The sequence below is a fragment of the Rutidosis leptorrhynchoides genome, chromosome 2 (assembly GCF_046630445.1).
Source record: "Rutidosis leptorrhynchoides isolate AG116_Rl617_1_P2 chromosome 2, CSIRO_AGI_Rlap_v1, whole genome shotgun sequence".
Taxonomy (NCBI): Eukaryota; Viridiplantae; Streptophyta; class Magnoliopsida; order Asterales; family Asteraceae; genus Rutidosis; species Rutidosis leptorrhynchoides.
Genome location: NC_092334.1, coordinates 14,288,350 through 14,297,499, shown reverse-complemented (window position 1 = coordinate 14,297,499; position 9,150 = coordinate 14,288,350).

The window sequence follows — 9,150 nt, the reverse complement described above, 5'->3', positions numbered from 1 at the left end:
AATGGGAATTGACTTTGGAAATTAGATGATGGAAAGATGATAATAATAATTGTGTCGTGGCAATTGGTTTGCCTTTAAGCGAACTATTTTTTTTTTTGAGATTCATTTGGACGAACGAAGGAGAGGGACAAAACAACCACAAAGTTTAACTTGGGCCGTGATTGGTGAATTGGGCATAGTCCTTTCTTCTGTTGGGCCGAGATTCAATCAGAATTTGCTGTTGGGCCGTGAATGGGTAAGTTGGTGATTGAGATTATGGGATGCCTTGTTAGTTTAGGACGTAATAGCTACACGGCTTCTATATTTCTTTTGTAAGCGATTAAAATGGATGATATTAAGTTAAGGGTGATGCCATGGTTAGTGATGAGTGAAAAGAAAATGATAATGATGAAGTTATGGTCATGCTATTATGATCAGTATGATGAGATTAGATGATTAAGATTATGATGGTGATGATTAGATATTAAGGTAACGATGATGATGATAGGTGAAGATGGTTATAGTTGTATGATGTTGATAATGATATCGGGTTAGCGGAACGTCGCGGGTTCAAACTCGGACTTGGGAATTTTAAGGACTACTTCTATGAGGTAGTATTACTAATACCATTATTATTATTATTATTATTATTATTATTATTATTATTATTATTATTATTATTATTATTATTATTATTATTATTATTATTATTATTATTATTATTATTATTATTATTATTATCATTATCATTATCATTATCATTATTATTATTATTATTATTATTATTATTATTATTATTATTGTTATTATTATTATTATCATATCATTATTAGTATTAATCTAAGTATTAATATTTACATTATCATTTTTATTATTATGATTAATAGTTATTATTAAGTATTATTATTATCGTTATAGATGTTAAAATAAATATGCCCCTTTTTATTAAGTCTGGTAATCTAAGAATATGCCCCTTTTTATTAAGTCTGGTAATCTAAGAATTAGGGAACAGACACCCTAATTGACGCGAACTCTAAAGATAGATCTATCGGGCCCAACAAGCCCCATCCAAAGTACCGGATGCTTTAGTACTTCGAAATTAATAACATGTCCGAAGGAGGATCCCGGAATGATGGGGATATTCTTATATGCATATTGTGAATGTCGGTTACCAGGTGTTCAATCCATATGAATGATTATTTTGTCTCTATGTATGGGATGTATGTTTATGAGAAATGGAAATATGAAATCTTGTGGTCTATTAAAAGTTATGAAATGATTATTTATGATAAACTAATGAACTCACCAACCTTTTGGTTGACACTTTTAAGCATGTTTATTCTCAGGTGTGAAAGAAACCTTCCGCTGTGCATTTTGCTCATTTTAAGGACAATACTTGGAGTCGATCATCGCTCTAGAATCAAAGGTTGATGATTTCGTCCGGATGGATTAGGACGGGTCTTCACAAAAACTGACCCAAGTAAGATGCCTATTTGGGTTAAGTTGACAAATGTTCCATTGGAGGCTTGGAGTGTCAAAGGCATAAGCACAATAGCAAGTAGAATTGGCAAGCCTATGCTTATGGACACTGTTACTGCTAATATGTGCCATAAGGGGAATGGTAAAGCTGGTTTTGCTAGGGTTATGATTGAGGTGGAAGCAAGTAAAGGCTGTGTTGATGAGGTGGATATTCATTACTATGATGCTGAAAAGAGAACAAAAGTTGTTAAAAAGGTGAAGGTAGAATATGTAACAACCCTGATTTTTTTCGTTACTTCCGTTAGTTTATTTAACGGCGATTATTTAAATTTTATGCATTTACGTGTATTAAATGCGTACTTGATCTTCGGAGGGTTTCAATAATTAATATGGGTTGATATTAATTCAAATAAATATTTCGGATAATGAAATACGATAAAAACGATACAATTTTGATAATAGCTTTTTGAGCAACGAAACGCTCGGGTTTATTTTAATAATTAATTTTATTAATTATTAACTTTTTAAAATATTTAATTTATTGAGTTTTTAATAAATTAAACAATTGGTTGCGTTTAACGATCGGGTTAGCGTTCCGGGCCTTCGGTACGACTAAACGGCACTTAAAACGGACCACGATTACACGGGATTACAAAACACGAGCCCGGGAACCCCATGTGGGCCATATTCGGCCGAAACCCCCTCCCCACCCCTTTTTATGTTGAATTTTGACAACTTGAGGGACTTATGTGCTAATTGTTTAAACTAGGGTTAGTATAAATTAGAATGTTAAACCTAATTTAGATAAAAACCCTCACAAAATCAACTGCACCAGTCGATCCTCTCCCTCTCCTTGCTGCTGTCGCCATACACACACACACACACTCAAAAATTATTTTTTCGATCAAACCTCAAGAACAAACATTGTAATTCTAGTTATCCTCTACGTATTGGTGTGCTTTAATTGTTGATCTAAGTTATATTTAGCTAAACCCTAATCCTAAAAATCTGATTTTTATTAGAGTTTCATAGTTATGTTGTGTGACAACCCGAAATTTTTTGACCAAATTTAAACTTTATCTTTAAATGATTTAACGTTTCTGACACGATAAGCAAAGTCTATGAAGTTGAATCTCAAAATTTTAGAACTGTTTCATGTATTAAATTACATTTGACTGCTCTCGACGATTCATGAACAATTATATGTATGTATATATATATATATATGTACAAGTAAAAACGACTTTCCTACAGTAAAACACTATTTGCTACAGTGAAACAGTACTTTGCTACAGTGAAAACGACCTTGCTACAGTAAAACACTATTTGCTACAGTGAAACAGTACTTTGCTACAGTGCTACAGTGAAAACAACCTTGCTACAGTAAAACACTATTTGCTACAGTGAAACAGTACTTTGCTACAGTGCTACAGTGAAAACGACTTTGCTACAGTAAAACACTATTTGCTACAGTGAAACCGTACTTGCTACAGTAACACTATTTGCTACAGTACACTATTTGCTACAGTACACTATTTGATGTCGATGAACTAGCAAACAAAAACGGATAAGGCGGCCATGCGATCGCATGGCAAAAACACTGAAAACTCATGCGATCGCATGAGGTACTGTAGCAGGCCACATACTATAAAAGCTCGATTCATTCCTCCGTATTATTATTTATTATATTATTATTATTATTATTATTATTATTATTATTATTATTATTAAGATTAATATTATTATTATTAATCTTATTATAATATTATTATTAGTAGTATATATACCTAAAATACTACGACGAGGTTATGAGCGTGTCACCTTCAAAATGGGTTTTTGAACGGGATAGAGCTAAGGAAATTATGGGTTATTGCCAAGGAGGTTATGGGTAATGTTCGAGGGTATATTTGTGAATCAAATCTAGTGTTTATCATCTCTGTTGCGTCTACGTACTTTCCTACAATATTGAATCTCAATATTGATACGTAAGCACTCATATTTTATCTTTTATACATTAATTGTGTATCCTTGTCTAGTGCACGAGTATATATATTTATATATGCTTATATGCTAAATTTCATCGTTAAACAGTTTATAATGAATCACGAATTAAATACATATATTACTGGTAAAAGGTATATGATATACATGTTTTTGGAAAGCTGGCGAAAAATCAATAACTTTTCATTTAGATATCGAATAAATTCGATGAACGGATTAAAAGATATGATCAACTGAATTATGAATGACGTTAATTGAAATTGCTTTTGAATCTGCAATTAAGATTTAAACAACTTGTTTACGAGATTGATAAATTGGATTTTTGAATATTACCAACCGAGTAAATGAATCCTTATATAAGGTACGTCTCGTTTTGTTAAACAACTGTCAAAATTGACTTTTTGAAACGACTTTGGATAACTTTTGTATGTCGATCTCGAGCATTAGGATTGTGATACACTATGACCTGACCTAGCTTGATAGACATTTATTGACCAACATATGTTCTCTAGGTTGAGATCTACAGTTATTTGGTAATCCGAGTTTCGATCACATTTTGGTGAACGACTTTATATGCTGCTAAGGTGAGTTTCATTGATCCCTTTTTAATTGCTTTTGCAATATATATTTTTGGGCTGAGAATACATGCACTTTATTTTAAACACAATGGATACAAGTACATACTAAATTCTACACTGAGTTTGAACCAAAAATCCCTTAGCTTTGGTAACTGTTAACTGCCAGTTATAAGAACTGGTGGGCGTGAGTAGTAGTATATGGATCCTTAGGGCTTGATATCCCCGTTCGAGCTAGAGCACTAGCCTCTTAACGGACGCATGCTATTTGAGAAGCGTACACGTTGGTTTGCGTGTATTATTAAGATGATTATACAAAGGGTACAAATTATATATACGTTAAGTTTAGTTACCAGGGTGCTCAATTTCGTAGAATATTTTGATAAACGTTTCTGGATTGAACAACTGAAATCTTGTGATCCACCTTTATATACAGATTATGCGCAACATTAAAACTATGAACTCACCAACCTTTGTGTTGACACTTGTTAGCATGTTTATTCTCAGGTTCCCTAGAAGTCTTCCGCTGTTTGCTTATATGTTAGACAAGCTATGTGCATGGAGTCATACATGACATATTTTTCAAGGAAACATTGCATTCACCAAATCATCACCATGTATCTTATTTTGACTGCATTGTCAACGGAAGTATTATTGTAAATTATTATATTACGGTGATTGTCTATATGTAGAAATCATCAGATGTCGAAAACCTTTGATTTAAATATTCATTTATGGTGTGCCTTTTCAAAAGAATGCAATGTTTACAAAACATATCATATAGAGGTCAAATACCTAGCAATGAAATCGATGAATGACGTGTTCGTCCAAGTGGATTTAGAGCGATCGTCACAGTTGGTATCAGAGCGTTGGTCCTAGCGAACCAGGTCTTGCATGAGTGTGTCTAACTGATAGTTGTTAGGATGCATTAGTAAGTATGGACTTCGACCGTGTCTGCATGTCAAAAGTTTTGCTTATCATTTTTGTCAGAAATTTCCTGCTTATCATTCCTAGTCTAGACACGTTTTACTGCATTAATTGTATGAATAGTGTATAGACAAAATTCATATCTTAGCGTATCTGTTACTGTAAACTTTTCCTGACATCTTCCGAAAATTTCTCCGTGATTTATGGAATTTGGTATTATATATACATATGTAAATTATGTATTGAAGAATACCAAACTAAATTCTATAATCTAATTCATAAAAAAAAAAATCATCTCCCTAATTATACAAGATGGATCCCGTATCTAGTTCAAATTCCTTAAACTCTGACAGCTATTCCGATATGGATAGTCACCTGAATTCCGAAGACAGTGTAACCGGAATGGATCAACCAATTAGCCATCATCTATTCTGGATGAATTGGGGATGGGTTCGTAGCCTACTTAATTATTGGAGACAAGAAGAAGGCGATCCCTTCCATCCACCACATTGCCCTCTTGGCGAAGAACCTGAAGCACTTACTGGCAAACCTGTTCGTAATACCATTTTCTCTGTCATCTCCAGAATATCTCGTCATGATCATATACTTTCTCAAATTCTGGATCTTATTCATCTGCTAGTCCGAACCGCCAATCATCCCGGTGTAGTAGAAGAAGTCAACGAGCTTCGCGCTCGGGTAGTGGCTTTGGAGAATATGGTGCAAAGGTTACAAGCACCAGCGAAATCTCCGGCATCAACAGTACCACCGACAACAACACCAACAGTACCATTACCACCACCAACAACATCCGCACCGCAAGCCTCAACATCACAATATGTACCTTGAACATCAACGTCATACGCATCGTAGTTACCAAGAAATACCAGCAATAATAACCGATGAAGTATTAACTTATTTCCCCTGAATAAATTTTATATATATTTAATATATATGAATTTTGAAATCAAAATAAATCTTTTCGTACTAAGCTATTACGTGTGAATCTTAACTGGTAGGTACTACTCGATTAGTTCATATTACTAATATGCAATGATGTACATCCTTCCTTAACAACTTAACCATTGTTAACTACAATCTCTGTTTCAACTTAATGAATTCCATTTCATAATAAACCAAGTGTATTATTCAATTACATAATTGATTTTACATTTTCATTTTCGATGTACTCGAAACATTCCAGAAAACATCATCTGTGCCTTGTAAGGTTCACAAAGATTCCACAAGCATCAACATCCTTCACCGAGAAATAAGAATAAATAATGAAGTATCGATTACATTAGCGAAATACTCAGCAAAGATTATGTAATCTTTAATGTTTTAGTGATTAATCATTTCTAAGTCAAGTCGAAAATCAAATGAGCTTAATATGATATTAACTCATTAAATCTGTATTAGATTTGAAAAAAATATACATACATATATTTTCATAAAGACGGTAATAAAAATTCTTTTGTACAAAGTATTAATTGTGAAATCTTTAACGGGTAGGTACTACTCGAGAAATTATTAAGTTCACAATTAATATGTTACACTGTACATTCTTCAATTTTGATTCAAAAATCATTAACTATACTCACTATCTTCACAATGATACACAATCATTTCATACAAATTCAATCACATATTCTGATATCGACGGATCAGAATCCAAGCCATAACTCTGAACCGGTGACATCATTCTTAGATCTCTACATCTTTCAAAGCTATAATTTGACTTCAAAACTATGCAAGATCCTTTAGCATTGTTTTTACCAAAAATAACCTTGCAATTCCTTTTCAAAGTATCCAGTATTATCAACCATTCAACCAGTCAACGACGACCTTTCAGACTTGTAATTTTGGCATATACGTTTTCGTTACTGGGGAACCTTTCATGTTCCACCACATTAGCAGTAAATTTACCAACAAGTTCATTGATCTTTGACCTTCCGAAAAATCCTTATACTCATTGAAACTGTATCATGTACTCATCCACATCTTGTAACAGCAATTGCCATACCAACTATCGGGAATTAGCAATTAGTATTTTGAAATCTTGTAGCACGTCTACACCAACAGTTATATGTGTACATATAACGTCTACCTCCTGGACTTATATACTTCGAATGTGAAGTTTTCGAAAAACACCCCAAACTACGAAACTAGTTCTCCGAATTTTGGAAAAATGTTGATGAAGCAGCAAAAACTGTAAACGACCTTAACAGTCAAAAGTTTGATGATAAAGAATAGTATGGTGGTAAAGCTGAGAAAAAGAGAAGGTTTGGAATTGAAAAACGGATTGAGCAGACCATGAAGGAGGCTGTGGACAAACCACAAAGACTAAATCTACCTTTAAAGAATCCAAATGATTCAGAGTCTGCTGAAATCATTAGCGAATACCTTGCTCCTTACTCTAAAACCTTTGCGGACAATATTCTTCATCATCATCTTATCTTAAATATTCTAAGATATCATCATATCTCCCATTATAAATATCCTCCATATTTCTGAAGATATTTTTCGAAACCATTCTTATCTGAAATCATTACCTCTTCGCGCTATCTGTGTAACATCATAAAAGAAACTATTTTAGTTTCTAAAATCTGAAAAATTCGAAAAAATGAATGTTTTGAAGTAATGTTGGGAACTGAAGCATGAGTTAGTATAATATAATGACACTTAATCAACGTGATTATATTACAGTAAGTCATGTTGAGTTTCTAATGGAACGTGACAAAGGTTCACAGATCACACCCTCATCATAAACCATGTTACATAACTCTTTCATTCTATATAATCTCTAAATATATGAAGAAAATATATTTCTTGATGATTCGGTCTTTTTCGGATATTCTGGTAATTTGACAAGTTAGATTGTGCCATTACCGTTTCTTTCTTAGAACATTAATTATGTTTATTCCGAAATTCATACCTACGAATTCTGGACTTCGCTTGACTTAAAGTCGGGAAGAGAAAACGAAAGCATGAAGCTCCGAAATATAATGGAAAATATAAAGCCCGAAAACAACTCCGAAATTACAAACCGTGTATATCAATGCGTATAGCAATATAAAGACACGGGAGAATGAAAAACAATATAACCCCAAGGTAATAGTAGAAGAAAATAACCTCCTCTGGTGGCAGATGAAAAAGAAGAATGAATGATATGATAGCCAAGAAAATATCAAGAATCAGAACTAGATGAAGCATTTTCACAAATCTTTTGTAAGTTTGAAATAAGAAAGAAGATTATAGGAGTGGTGAGAATAAATGAAACGGAAGAGGTTAATTTATAGCAAAATATCAGACATAGCAATCGAGGCAGATTACGCATTTAATCAAAGGAAATCCTAATTTCCTTAAATTTCGAAGAATCAAATCTTATTTAAATTATGAAGATTTTATATTCCTTAAATTCTGGAAATCAATCGTTACTACATCAAGAGATAAGACGAATCTCTATTCTCCATTTCACTCTATTACGATAACTTCTCACATACACTTCGAGTAATCAGATTGTTTTATCCTTATTATTTAATGGTGATAAAATTCTATTTACCAACTCATATTCGTCATGAAAACATTTTTATTGTCAGCCATGACGACCTCACTCAAATTTCGGGACGAAATTTCTTTAACGGGTAGGTATTGTGACAACCTGGAAATTTTTGACCAAATTTAAACTTTATCTTTAAATGATTTAACGTTTCCGACACGATAAGCAAAGTCTATGAAGTTGAATCTCAAAATTTTAAAACTGTTTCATGTATTAAATTACATTTGACTGCTCTCGACGATTCATGAACAATTATATGTATGTATATATATATATGTACAAGTAAAAACGACTTTCCTACAGTAAAACACTATTTGCTACATTGAAACAGTACTTTGCTACAGTGCTACAGTGAAAAACGACTTTCCTACAGTAAAACACTATTTGCTACAGTGAAACAGTACTTTGCTACAATGCTACAGTGAAAACGACTTTGCTACAGTAAAAAACTATTTGCTACAGTAAAACACTATTTGCTACAGTAAACACTATTTGATGTCGACGAACTAGCAAACAAAAACAGATAAGGCGGCCATGCGATCGCATGACAAAAACACTGAAAACTCATGCGATCGCATGAGGTACTGTAGCAGGCCACATACTATAAAAGCTCGATTCATTCCTCCGTATTAT